A 15,139-nucleotide genomic window follows, 5' to 3' on the forward strand; every position below is an offset into this window, starting at 1 on the left:
CTTTTTCACAGATTCCTAACTACAACCTAGACAAAATGTCCTTGACTTTAGGTTTAACACTTAACATGATGGGAGAATTAGATAGGATGCACAGGGCTGTAGCCTGACTTTCTACTTTGAGGATAGGTCAGCTTGCGACTGGGAGTTACAGTAAAGCAGGCAAGCTCCTCCATGCATTTCTTCTTGCTGCCAACATGAGACTGGTGTTGCCTGCATCCAGCACACGAGGACTTGCTCTTAATACGTGCCACTGCTTAGATATTTTATGGACATGTGGAGTCTGTTGTTGTTTGTATGTCTTATACCAAACCCACTATTCTGATGGCTTCATTAATAACACAAGGATTGACAAGCTCATGAGAGGTCTGGCAAGAAGGAAGGTAGGAAGGTAGCCCAACCAGAAAGTTCCTCTGTGTCAGAGAATGGAGACATGCAGCTCCTGACCCGAGTCCCACATGGGGTCACAGGTATTTAAACAGGTAACAACTTCTTTCTTTGTAGGAAGCCAACCACAGTATTTTCTTTGCTGATATAACTCCGGTGTACCTGGATTGTCATCCACTTCATCCATGGGCTGTCCTTCCATGTCCAGAGCCTCATACCTGTTGTACAGAGGCACCTGGGGATGTGAGGTGGGCAAGGAGGGGGTTCACCTGCCACCCTGAGCATGGACCTGCCTCCATTCGCTTCTTCCCTTTAGGCTACTGATTTCAGCCTGGCAAAGGGAGGACACAGGACCCCCTTGATCTTGTTTTTTTCTGGTGGCTGATCCAGCTTCTGTCTCAGGGAGGGCAGAGTATGGTTCCATGGGTCTATCTCTTTCTCCAACTCCCTGATGCTCCTTAACCTTTCTGCCTCCTCTCGCAGCTCTGCCACCAGGCTGAGCAGATGATCACCTGGTCTCACCTCACACAGCTGCTCTCACTACCAACATCGGTTCCCAGTGAGAGGCCCTGACACTCCCTGCAGCCTGAGACCTGGGTGGCTGCGCGTTTCTGTGGGAGCTCTGTCTGGGTTGCCGCATCCATTCTGGTGAGCGCAGAGGACATGGCTTTCCACTGGGTGGCTACCACAGCTAAGCTCTTTCTGAGAAGGTGATGCCCACCCATTGAACTCACCTCTTGAGCTGGTGGGGCCGCTACACCCTCCCTGTGTGCCCTTTTGTGTGAACTGCTGCGCCATGCCCTGGCTGATGTGCCCCACTCCTGGTCGCTGGCACTCCCCAGCCTGCTTTTTATAAGTGTGGCAGCAGGCCACCATTGCTCTGGCAACGCCCAGGTCTCACCAGCAGCTCTCACCACTGGATCCTAGTGGGTCTTTCTGCTGCCCTGGCGCCTTCCCTGCCCTGGAAACCCGCTGTGTGCCAGGATCTGCCACTCTGCTGTGGGTCGGACCAGCTCCGGAGCAGCTCCCCTCGGCGACTAATGTCGACATCCACCCGCTTCATTTGTGTTTCCTGACATAGCTTTGAGATCTGTCTCTTTAGGGTCCAATTCATCTTTTCTACCTTCCCACTTGGTTGAGGTCTCCAAGGTGTATGTAGATCCCATTGTATTTGTAGAAACTTAGCAACCTCCCAAACTACTTCAGCTGTAAAGTGAGGCCCGTTGACTGATGACATCCCTTCTGGGATGCCAAACCTTGGAATCACTTCCTTGAGTAAAATCTGCACCATCCAGCCATCCCCAAGAACCCTCACAGTTCGTTCTTAGATCAGAGGGGAGCTAGTTGACAAATAGCTTCCTTTCTCTCTGATCCTAGTTTTCTTTCTCCCTGAGATATCTCAGATCATAAGGAAGTTACAGTGGCCTGTATTATTTGGGCCTTTTTCTGAGATACCTAGTATCCATCCAGCCCTAGGAAATTCAGCAAATCTGTGGTTGCAATTTTACATTCCTGTTCAGTCCCTGCTCCCAAAAGTATGTCATCCACATACTGCAACAAGGTAGTGGAAAGATTCTTACCTTGCCATTCTTCTAGTTCCTTGGCAAGTATGTTAACAAACAAGGTTGGACAGTTTTTAAACCCTTGGGACAGCATGGTCCAGCAGAGTTGTACTTTCCTAACAGTGGTGGGACTTTCACATTCGAAGGCGAAGATCTTCTGTCTTTCTTCTTCCAAGGGGATGCAGAAGAAGGCATCTTTCAAATCTAGTACAGTAAAATACATATTGTCCTCAGGTATAGCAGACAATAAGGTGTAGGGATTAGGTACTACCAGATGTACATCTACTGTATTCATATTATTTTCACTGGTATTGTATAAAAGCATTAATCAATGGTTCCAAACTTATTTTAGTTCCAAATTTCATAGGATATTGCTTTCTTCTTACCAGTTGAGATCCTAATTTTAATTCAGCCTTTACCAGGGCTGCGTTCTTGGCTCATCCAGGTTTCTTGGAGGCCCACACCAGAGGTATCATGGCATTTAAGGTTTCTTCTGGGATCCTGGTCTTCTTTCTTTTCAGTCAATAGACACACCTGAGCTCTCCACACTGTCTCCTCAGGCACATGTAGGTGAATAGACTTGTCAGAGAATGTTAATTGTGCTTCCAATTTACACAATAGATCACGTCCCAGCAATGGCTTTCTGGCATATATAGGAATTCATGAATCAATGTAGTATTTCCAATAATACATTCCATAGGTTTTCAAAATGTCCTGAGAGCTCGCTTTCCCATGACCCCAACAAGGCCCCTTAAAACTAGTTACTACCAAATGGGTTGCCCCACCATCTACCAGAAAATCTATAACTTTGTTCCCCAGCTTTAAAGGAACCAGGTCATCGGCTGTGGAAATCTTGATATCCTCCCCTGGTCCCCTTCATTTGGTATCAGATGTCTCTAGCATAATCAGGTTAGCATCTGATTCTGGCCCCCTTTTTCCTGAGGATTCAACAAATAATTTTTCACTCTGTGGGCATTTTTCCAGTGTCCTTCTTTTCTGCAAAAAGCAGACCGATTAGGACCCAAAGGGGTACAGTTCAAGGAGTTACCTCCCTGCCCTCATCCTACTCTGTTCCATCTACCTCCTCCCCTACCTCTACTTTGGCCCCTTCTTCTACTTCTACTGGGGCTCCCAACAATTGCCACTGTTGGCCCTGTCACCCTCTTAGAGGAACCTCCTTTAGTTCCTTTTAGGTCTTTCTCTTAGGTGACATGCCCCTCTCTCTGAGTGGCCTGCCTATAAGCCCTGCTAGCTTGCAAACAAGAACCTTCTTTCCTCTTTGGGAAAGGTTAATCCCATCTGATGCCAGCAAGCCAGGTGTCATGAAGGCCATCCCATTATCAAAAAACCTGAAACTGTGGCGGTGGCACCAGTCACAGAGCCATGCATTAATAAACTGGACCCATCTATTTCTTCCCATGTTGCTGCTTGCAACTGGAAAGAGGGAGGAAAAAATAACCGGTGCTCCAAATTCCCTTACCAACCCTCCCAAGGCCCTGAAGCCTCTTTTAATTGTCCTTGGACTGTGAATGGCAGCTTCATCTCCACCCGTGTGGAAGAGCAGTAGTGGGTAATAGTCTGAGGGCCACATGAGGCTAGGAAGATTCCTAGTGATGTCCTTAACCCAGGCCCTGGGGAGACAGCAGACTTCCCTAAGAGAAGAGTCTGTCCAGCATATTGGACCTTCAGTTCCCCTCAGAATCAGTTGCCTACAACTATAACCCATCTTTTCTCCCCCGTGGGGGTGGTTGTGATGCAGGGGGTAGGGCTTTCTGGCCCTGGCAGTACCTCTGGTGTAGCTGGACTGTCGATCACATCATCCATGGACTGTCCTTCCATGTCCAGAGCCTCATACCCATTGTACAGAAGCACCTGGGGATGCGAAGTGGGCATGGCTGCCACCTGCAGCCCCAAGCGTGGACCTGCCTCCATTCACTCCTTCCTTTTAAGCTGCCTTCAGCCTGGCAAGGGGAGGACACAGGACCCCCTTGATCTTGTTTTTTTCTGGTGGCCGATCCTGCTTCTCTCTCAGGGAGGGCAGAGCATGGTTCCATGAGGCAATCTCTTTCTCTGACTCCATAATGCTCAACCATTCTACCTCTTCTTGCAGCTCTGCCACCAGGTTGAGCAGATGACCACCTGGTCTCACCTCACACAGCTGCTCTTGCTACCAACATAGGTTCCCAGTGAGAGGCCTTGACACTCCCTGCAGCCTGAGACCTGGGTGGCTGCGTGTTTCCGTGGGAGCTCTGTCTGGGTTGCCGCATCCATTCTCGTGAGTGCAGAGGACATGGCTTTACATGTAGTATATTACATGTATAGTATGTAACTATGCAGGTACTATTTGGATACACATGGTGAATGAATGAATGATTGCCATAGTTCCAGATCAACAGCAATGTAATTTCCATTTTAAGGAAATTTATGCCATGGTATCTAGATAAAAAGAAGGTGTTGTCTAAAGCGCCATAGTATGTGCCTTTCCTTATTTACTCAAGTGACTCTAAATGTTTTGACAGTGACTCAGCTTTTCAACTGTGAGATTTTGAGTGACCTCTTTGGAGCCTGATTCAACATTTACTGACATTGTGGAACAATTTTCTGTTGGTATTCATGAATATTGAGGTCAGATCCTTTATTAGCCGTGCAAAGATCAAATGAATGACCACACCTCTTAAGTGTTATTTTGTCCTTCTATATGAATTTTACAGTTAATTTTAAATTGTGTGTTTTTTTTAAAAGTATGGTCAAAATACAAAGGTTTAAATCTATAACTAAAAAGATTTTACTTTGAGGATGTATATATTTGTGACTGTTATAGCACCATCAGTTTCTCTTTAGAATAATAAAAACTGAGATAATGTTTCAACACCAAATATTCATTCAAAATTCTCTCAGGGAACCAAGATTAAATGCTAACATAATACAAAACATTTGCAGCACTTACTAGTGATGTCCAGCTAAAGAATTCCATATATGTTCAGAATGCCACAGACATTTCATTATAATCCATTCTCTTTTAAGAATCCATGAAAATGGTCTAGGTGTAAGTAAATTAAGTAAATCAGATTGTGATTAATGGGAAAGAAAAGGAAATAAACTTATCCTTAAGTAATTTTGCAGACCCACATCTGGTTTTTGAGAGGCAAAGTTAATTCTTCACAAAGTAAAACACTTCTTCAATTTGACAACAAGTATTGGATTCTATGCAATTCCTTGTGTGTGACTTAAACAGGTTTCCATAGGGTAAGCATTGGACCCTTTCAAGAAGTGCACATGAATTGATGAGGTCCAAACATTCAAAATGATGTGTTACCTTATTATTTATGTCATTTCATGCCCTCATGCAAGTCCCAAAGAATGACTTGCATTTGCCATGAAACACTTTTACCAGGACTTGTGAGTATTATCTTATTTTATGCTATGATGGACAAAATACATAAGATGGGGTAAACTGGACATGTTTTAGAAACTGTCTGCCTTCTCCTTTGCATATTTTTCTCTACCATGGCCTCTGAGACCTCTTTTGCCAGAAAATCTTAAGCAGTTTGTAGTAAGGCGGGGGGGGGGATGTTCTTTCTAAGATGTTCAATAGCAGTTGAGAAGTCCATGGATTGACATTCTCTTGTGACTCCTCTACCAAATGAAGCCCAGTGCCATGTACAGGCTCACTCAGAGGATGGGTAGTGTGTAAAGGAAACGAGGGCAGTTACCTGGAGGGCTTGGGTCATGAGAGAGGCCCACTTAGGTAGGTAGCATGTGAGTCATCCAAAGTGTGGGTGAGAAGACAAAGGTAGAGGAGCTTTAACTTCTGGTTTGAGTTGCCTTGAATTTAATACTATTTATAGGAACAGTGTCTGTGCTTCCAACAACTTTCCAAAGGCAGCTTAAAATCTGTCAGTGGTAGGCAGGTAATTGCAGCTACCTGAATGCAGGACATTTTCACCAGAAGCATGTACCTATCTGGCCCACTGTTTGCAGGAGTGACTATTCTGTGTCTCACAGGTGATCTCTGCTTTATGAGGAGGCTGTTTCTGTGCAGGACTATAGACTATTTCTCCTCTTCTGCATGAAGAATCCTCCTTGCTGGTCCCTTGTCAGGGGGTGTTTTTTTCTGCAGCTTTTTTGATAATTATGTGAAAATAATTTTGTGATTCTATATGGAGTTAATGCTTCATAGATCGTGTTACTTTAGTGGCATATCATACCCAAAGCCTATGAAGACATATAGTTAATGGTTTCTCCAGTAGAAGGCTCATTGCTACACTTGCTATTGAAAGTGCCACATTTGTAATTTCATAGTGGAGTTGTTCCTCAGATGTAGATGTCATAAAATATCTGCAGTTACTGACATATTTACCTCTGTTGATGTGTATCAGTACCTCATGCAATGTAATGAATATCATGAATATTCATAGTATCACCCACATACCCACTTGCTTTTGTCTTCCTAAAGTCTGTTTCTTCATCAATGCTATTTATCTCCATCTCCAGCCATTTTCTCAAAAATAACCCTCAAGATGGTAAGATTCATGAGTTTTTCCTAATTCTGAGAAAATTGTGGAGTTGTTCCAACTCTTCTTCAGGCATTTTGATATATCAAATTCATAGTCTAAGACCAGCTGCTGAATAAAACTGCAACTGCTTTAGCTACTTGCAGCTGTATTTTCAGTCAGCCCTTGTCTGTCCAAGTATACTGGAGATAATTTCATATTTTATTTCTGTTTGCTTTCTTTTAAGACCTCTGTAAACATAGTGGCCATTTGAAGAACAACACTGCCTTCGTAGTGATGGAAAGGTGCAAAAGCCTTTTTCTTAGTAAGATAATATGCACTGTGCAAAATTTTCTCTGTGCTTTCAGTCAACTATAGCTTCTATTAAAAAGCTAGTGGAAAGAAAATAAGTCATTGTTAATACCAGAATAATTAATAAATCACTGAGCAGAATAAGGAGAAAGATCATGTTTTCCCATGTTACACAAACCGAGAAAGATTAAGTCCATGTGTATGGCTATGCTGAGATTCAGTATCAGAGTATTTGTGTTTTATTTCCACTGCAGCAACCAATATACTGCTTAGAAATATGGTGGGTTTCCTTTTTAATCATTCATTTTTGTTTACACTCCAGATCTGTACATCATCCTATGCTCGGCATAGGTCTCTAGAGCTACAAAACGCATACGGAGCTCTTTAGGAAGCTGGAATACTTAGCTGATTTCTTGTTTTTGTCCTGCCTTTAAGTCCATTGGAAAATAGTCTGAAATATGGTGGAAAAAAGGAGAGATACAGGCTGCACCTATGTGCTTTGTTCCCCTGGGAAGCAATTTGATTTAGAAACCTCTTGCCTTTCTCTCTTTTCCTGGAGAATCTGTAGAAGGTTACAAGTAAAATAGTATCTGACTGCATTGTGATCCCCCTGAGTTACAGGATGGGGAAAAGCAGGGGTCCCCTTCCAGTCTAGGGAATTATTCTCCAGACTAAGAAAAATCTAATTTCTCTTGGAAAGGAGTAAAATGGGAAGATGAAAAAATATTCCCTATATTTTATCGGTTCAAATAAAAAGGCAGGCATTTTTCTAGTACTAAAACATAGAAAAAAATTATAGTTTTCCATATAATCTGGGACAGTGCTCCATACTTACAGTAGTAAGCAGTAGCATCTCTGGGTGACCTGTGCTAGCTAGGAGGGTTTCCATGTGGCAGCTTTTCACCCTGCTTCTGGGCCAGAAGCTTTGAAAATGGGAATTGTGCATGGGTATCCATTTCTAGTGAGTTGGAAGAACCACTCCATTTCTGAGACCCCGCACAGAGAGAGATCCTCTGCTTAGGGGAAAAACTGCTCTTTGGCTGGTGACTGCCAAGAACAGGAGCTGGCTTGTGCAGGCTGGGAAGGCACGTCTGTATGTCTGTTGTAATACTGTGGAGCAGGTCTATTAAAACAGACCAATCCTCAACAGTTACACTGCTTAAGCTGGGAAGAAATAGAATAATTTGGGAACATGTAGACAAGCAAACTGTACTTTTGAGGGATGACTCTGCCTTCATGCTGGTGTTTGAGTAGTCGGTGGTCGAGTAGGGTTCAGAAAGTTGGGGATCTGTTGGTCTGGAGGAAAAGAAGAACTTTGTCCAGGCAATCTTCCTTCTTTGCCAACAAATTCAAAGTTTCTTGCCTGCCTCTCTTTTTTTGAAAGACCTGATGAGCTTCTTGAAGTTGTAGCAGATAGCAGACACCACTACCAAGTGAAATCAAACACCTGTGGGACTCATAGTCGTGGGATGCTATGGATAACAGAAGTTTGCATTGGCCTGAAAATGTGATTAGACATATTAATAAAAGAAAATAGTCATCGAGGATGTTAACTATACTATGGAATTCTTGCTCAGGCAGCTTCAGAAGTGCATATTGTTGGAGGCTGGAGAAGCATTGCCATGTGCCCGTACTGTTCTTATACTAGTTTTTGAGCATCTGTCACTGCTCACCAGCAGCAGCTGAGTACTGGGCCAAATGCATACTTGACCTCACCCAGTGCAGCTGCTCTTGCAAGTGAAGATGCAGAATTAATCAAACCTGCAAGACATCATTTTTGCAGTTAGATACTTGCTTAATTCAAAGTGAAACAGTAGGAGGAGTCTGGAAAAGCTTGAAAAATCAGTCAATGTGTTGGGGAGCCCTGCTCAGAGTTACAGGACAGGCCCACAAGTCCTGCCCGCACCCTTCCCTTCCTATCCACCTTTGTGGAGGTCTCGGTGCAGAGCTGCAGCAAGGGGAAGGAGGTGGCCAAGTGGCCCCAGGAGTCAGCCTCAGCATTATGGCAGCTGAGTGGACTTACCCAGTGCCTCCTAGAGGAGAAAGGGAATCAAGTCTGCTTTAATACTCACAAAAAGCCCCGAGGACTAATTGAACTTCAGTAGAAAAGGACAGGAGCAGCCAGTCTGGTTGCAGGAAGAGTGGGGAGCCACGCCATGGGAAGCCCGGACCAAAGGAACATCCTGCGCTGGGGGAAAAAGAGCCAGGGTTTGATGGAGGACTAAATGCCAGCTTTGCCTTGACTCCGGATTCTGCAGAGACCTGCTCAGCCATGGTGGCTCTGCCTGCCCTTCACCCCGGCCGAGCCGGCAGTGAGCTGCAGCCGCCGGTGCTACAGTCGCCGAGCACTTGCACTGGCATGTCCTGGGACTCCCAGCATGGCGTTCCTTGGCTGGGGAGATCCTATTTTCAAGCTGGCTGAGCTCAGCCGGCCCTGAGCCCAGGCCAGGGAGCTTAAGGCTCTTTGAATACATCCTTGCACATGTGCTGCAAGAGCCAGGAGATGCCTTGGGCAATGCAAAGGACTTTGTGCAGCCAAGACCACGTGCTACATCTATGAGCATTAAACATGCCTTGGCATGGAGGCCGAATGTCTCAGTAAACAATCACAGTGTCCAAACAGCGCAGCTGCGTGCAGGCTGCCTGGGTGGGAACGTGGGACTCCCCAGCCCTGCCCGGGACCTGCCAGGCACAGCAGCAGCCTGCACTGGCCAAAAGTGTGCCTGGCAACACTGTAAACTCTCCATGTTCCAGAGGTCTGGAAGAAGATGTCTTGAGTTAGCAGCTTCTTGGTAAAATGATTATGTAGGGAAGAATGATATTAGGTGGCTCTTTTATTTTTATCGTCTTCTCCTAGTCCTCCACAACTAGGTAGCTTTGAAAGAAAAAAAATCTCTCTTCAGCCTCGATGTGGAGAGACTGGAAAACTTGGATAACCATAAAAATAATGGGAAATAATGAGGAAGAATGTCTCTAATTTCAACACTGTGAATTCCAACTTGATTTGCTGATGCGCTGTATCAAAGCTATGGAGGTAGCCTCCTGAGAGAACAGAGGTGCCTGCCTGCCTGCCTTCAAAAGTCATCATGAATCCTTTACTAGAAAAATAACAACTTATTTAAAACTACCCCAAGCATTTGATTATTGCATAAAGCAGGAGGGTAAAAACACACTGAAAACTTAAGAAGTAGTATAATTGCTACAGTCTGCTCTAATATGGAGCCAAAAGCTGGCCAGGACATGCAGACAATGCCCAAGGCCAATGATCTGCTGTGAGCTGCAGCTCACAGGGCCACACACCCATGCAGCGGTGTCAGTGCTGGAGAGCATCTTGGATGGCTCCAGAGTGCAGCTCCCAAGATGCCCTGTGACCCTGTGCACAGCCCTCCTTCGCGCAGGACCCCTCCTGAGGTCCTAGGGATGGGGGGGAACTCAAAGCAGAAGCGGCACCCCCAATTTCGGCCTTATCTTCCCCCAACTCAGGTGCTGCTGCCACATTTTCTGCTGTCTCCCAGTGGCAGCTGGCAGCATCCTCCTTCCCCACAGCACCCGGGGGATGTCTTCTCCTTCTTCTAGAGCTCTCCTGCAGCCTGTGGCTGGGCAGGCAGGGACCCAAGCTGACACACCAGGCTAGGTCGAGTCAGGCTCCCTCCAGCATTGGTAGAGTGTCCTAGGAGCATGGCACAAGGAAAACTGAGCTGGTCCTTCATGGGGACATCTAAAGGTCTAACAGAAACTTAATTCAGGCACAGGGTGTGTTTTGTGAGCAAGCAGCTATGCTGCTTCCAAACCCCTCCCTGGAGGCAGAAGACGTGCATTTATCCGGTACTGTTCCCAGACTGATACCCGTGTCAGGGATAATCTGCACGTGGGTAACCAGTTCATGGTTCACTGGGAGCTGTTCATACGCCACAGCACTCCACCGTTTTTTTCATCATTTGCAAATGTCTAAGTGTAAAACACAGTGCAGGAAGGGAGGTCCCAGCTGCTGAGTCTGGTTTCTTCCGCTGTGAGCATCATCCTTTCCTAGCCTGCTTGAACGACAAGCAGTGGGGTTTTCCTGCTTCCATCTTGCACTCAGGAGGGATGATTCAGACTCCCAAGGGGGTACCAGCTCCTGAATTCCAGACTAATAGAGCAGGTAATTTTAACCTGTTTATTCATATGGCTATCCTATCCTTTAGCTTATACAATGCTTGCCCAGTGTTGTATTCTTAAGGAAATCTAGCCAAAGTAATGAATTTTGCCCAGAGAAAAAATACTATCTTTTAAGTTGCATATAAATCCAAATCCAGATTTTAGGGCAAATACACCAATCTCCATGATGCTCTAAAGTAGGATTTCAGGATAGAGCACAGCTTGACAGGCTTTTCTAAGTAAAACTTACCAGCTGTAGTTGCCTGTTAAATAATCAGAACTTGCCCTCTTCTGGTCACAAGCAGCTGTACATGGGGATCCTTTGTGGACTTCTGTGAACCTGCAGAAATTAGTATCTAAAAGATTCTTTGGCAAATTGTATATTTTAAGAGTTAGTGGTTTTAAAATTTATTTTATTATGGTGTACTTGTTTTCCAAAGTTTGTTTAAAAGTCTGTTGCAACTACAATAGCTAAAAGAAATTTAAGTTGAAGCTCAGCTTTTTCCTTATATCCCACTTGTCTGAGCTGTATCTTGGATAATGCCTTTCATGTCCTCCATCTTCTGAAGCTGCCCAGGAGCTGCATTTTCTGGAACCCGTTTGACCAAAGCCAGCCTGTTACAGTAGGAAGACATTTTCCAGCAGCTATTTACTGCCACCGAAAAGAAAGGGAGCATGGCACCACATTGTAAACTTGAAGAAGATGAATCTTTCCTTAAGTAAATTATCAATTATATGCATTCACATGGTCTTTGTGGACATTTTCATAGAAAAAGGAACCTCCATTAATTTTCCCAGAGTAACAGTTAAAGCTCAGACGCTATCAGAGCATCAGCATAACACTGAAGCTATGAATGGCTGAAGCACAGGCATTTGATTTTACATTGGAGAACCCCCTAATCCATGAGGAGCCCATAGCATACTCTGGTTTCTGCTGCTCACAGAACTGTGGGTTACATTTACATATATACTGTAGGCTGGATTTTAGGCTCCTCTGTCTTGTGCCCTATTTCCAAGTTTTGGGGTGCGGAGTAGGGAAAGAGTTCAGTGTTTGTTAAGGGAGACAGCTCCAAGGGTGGCCATCCTTTCTCCTCTGCTGGGAGATGAAGTCTCACTTTCAAGCGTGAGAGTTGTTTCATGGTTCATCTAGCCCCTGATCTGCTGATGGCTTTTGATGCAAGCTTTTCTTACTCTTTCCTATACTTCTGAAGTTGCTTTTATCATGTCCTCCGTATTTCTTCTGAGCAGGCTGCTGTGTATTATCTGCTGCTTTCTAGACATGTCTGAAGATTCAGTAACGCAGATATTTGCATAGTGATGAGAGTTTTTGATGGTGATGTTGCAATAGTTGTAATTCTGGTTACTCCTTGTTCCACGCAAAAGTATCAGCCCTTTTTGGTCTTACAGCTATTTGTGGTCGTGCCACTCATGTTACAGTGGAGTTAAACCTGAAAATGCCTGGACTTGGTCTTCAGATTTCAGAACCACCTTATGTAATGACCTAGTGTAATCTGTGCGACTATATGGATACCCATCAGAGGAAATCCTTGCAATCCCTGGTATATTTAGAGATGATCCCCATTATTAAGACTGACCACTGCATGGCACTATTGCACCAGCATCACTGCGGCACCAGCCCTGAGGCATGCCAAAGATGATCTAAAACTCTCCCAGTACCTCCATGGCAATATCCCTTCTGCTGTGTGAATGGCTGCCTCCCTCCATCACTGAAATATTCTTGGAATGGAGCATATACTGCAAGGTGGAAGAAGGGCCTGCAAGTATGCCTCTTCCCATGCAGTCCTCTCGTCTCCCCACCAAAAACCTGATGAGGGGGTTTGATTCGACTTGCTGGGATCTGGCAACTGTTGCATGAGAAAGAAGGTGTTCATGCTGCCCTAAATATACGTTTTCAACCATGTCCCTCTCCTTCCGGGACACGAGAAGTACTTCTCTGCTCTGTATGGTTTAAGGTGCTGGGAGAAAAGTTCTTTCCTACGCTGATCACAGAGCCCGTCCCTCTGAAAGGACTGCTGAAAGGCAGGCAGGTAGACAACGCTGTGCGGCTGTGCGTAGCACATTGTCTACATCAGTGACGTGTTTGGGGATTCTGGAGTGAAGGAACAGAGAGTCATTGTTATTTGGCTATAGAAGGGTTAGGATGTTGTTCCAGTCATTCAAAAAACCCACCTTCACATGACAAGAAGCGTGATAACAAAGGGAAAGAAAGGCATTGTTTTGAAGTTCTGGATCAGTGATGGGTTTAAACCCTACATCCAAGCCTCTTGACTATGGAAATGTTTGCCTTGGTTTGAGCATAAATTTTGTGGTTTTAGTAAGACCACATAAACTGTGACAGTTTTGAATTGTTCCTATTTGATCACTGGGGCAGTCTCCTCATGGCAGCCTTGACATAACCGACGGGTTAGCTAACAGGAAGCCGAGACCTACCCACCCTTGGAGGGGCAACCCTGGGACCTGCAGAGGCCACAGGTCAGAAGCACCTTTCTTGGTGTGCTGCATAGCTTTGCCTTGCTGCTGGGCCATCATATCCCTCAGTGAGAGGAGGGAGCATCTGCGTGGTGCAACACCGGCGTTCCAGGTTCCCTCCTGCCCTTCGGGAGGTTTCAGGCAGCCTATGGAAAATACTCTAAATTGCAGCATCAGCTGCTGAAAGCTCAAGACATGAAGTTGGGCATCTACGGTTAATCAAAGATGGGGTCTAGTTTTTTAAATCTAAAAGTCCTGAGCACTCTGCTTGTCATTGAATTGAAAAATAAACTCAGATATTTCAAGGAGCCAGAATGGTAATACTTTAAAAATGGATGTTTTGAATATTTTATTACTTTTCAAGGAGATCTTTAATCCATAACTCCACATGAGAGACCCATGGCACCAATACGCTTTTGCTAGCACAAGCAGGGAGGAGCTAGGAAGCCAGTACTAAAGCGAAATATAAGGAAATGGGACTAATATAAGGAAACAGCCATGCTGCAGCTCTCCAGATATTTCTTTTGCCATTATAGATTAAATATGCAGTGTATTTGCAAACAGGCTTTCAAAATATAGCTATACCTTAATAAAATGAACTTGAGACCCACAAGGAAAGTTAAGAGAGCCAAGTGAACAGGGGCAAAGCATGGGCTCTGACATGGGTCTACAGCGCTCACACAGTTTTGTTCATCACTCATTTCCCTGGTGCAGTCTTGATATCTGTGGAGAAGCATTTCCCAGACAATGGCCAGGTCTGTGCTGGGGTGAACATGTGCCAGGGACCAGCCCAGGCACTTTGGATGTGGACACCCTCATTTGTGGGGAAAGAGAGTTTAGCCTCATGGTGGCAAGGCAGGCTGCCCTGCTTGGCCTCAGCACCAGAGCTTCGTCTTTGCCCTGTTCTCTGAGCAAGCGTAGCCAGCAGGACAAACAGGAACAGGGCTTGAAGCACGATCAGAGCTTGTTAAGTCAATGGACAGGGAAAACTGTGACTTGCCATTGGGAAATGAAAAGAAAAAACAGCAGCCCTCAAATCAAGATCCTGGACATTAAATTGAAATATAAGCTTGACTGAATGACCTTTTTTATGGGGGCTTAAAGCAATATACAAACTTTGAAGTCTTGGCAACACTGAAGCTCATGACATCCAGATTCAAAGTTTACTGTTTGGCTTATCTGCCAGGTTTACTTCTGGTAATTTTTTTCCAGAAAGACAAGGAATTTAGGCAAGGAAACCCAGCTGCCATAACAAATTGGGGTACTCCTCTCATTCTGTGGCGCAGAGCTCATTGCACACAGAGCTGAGTTTGCAGCCTTGCACCTGGATCAGCTTCTGCTGCTCTTCGGCTGCGGGCCAAGTCTTCCAGGGACATGACTTGGCCCTGAAATAAAAGAAACTGAATGGGTCAGAAACTGACTGTTGCAAATCTGGAGCTTTTGGCCCATCTCTCCAAAAAGCAAGTAAATGAACCACTTTCATGACTTTAAATCAGAAAACTAATCCTAGAGTTAATTTTTGAGCACCAGTCCAGTTCTAAATGGGGTCAGATCCAATTTTACATCTTAGCTCTGCAGCTCAGCAGCTTCCCTAGCGATTTTGTGTAAATGTGTAAATGAATCCCTTTTACCCTGAAAATCAGTGTGTTAACAGACAGAATCTTGCTGCAGCTACTGATGTTTGTACCCAGAGCTACGTTATTCACTATTTTTTCTCCAAATCCATTTTTTTCCTAATATTGAGTCAGGATTAAGGGGTGC

This window comes from Phaethon aethereus, assembly GCF_964289735.1.
Source record: "Phaethon aethereus genome assembly, chromosome: 2".
In the NCBI taxonomy this organism is placed as follows: Eukaryota; Metazoa; Chordata; class Aves; order Phaethontiformes; family Phaethontidae; genus Phaethon; species Phaethon aethereus.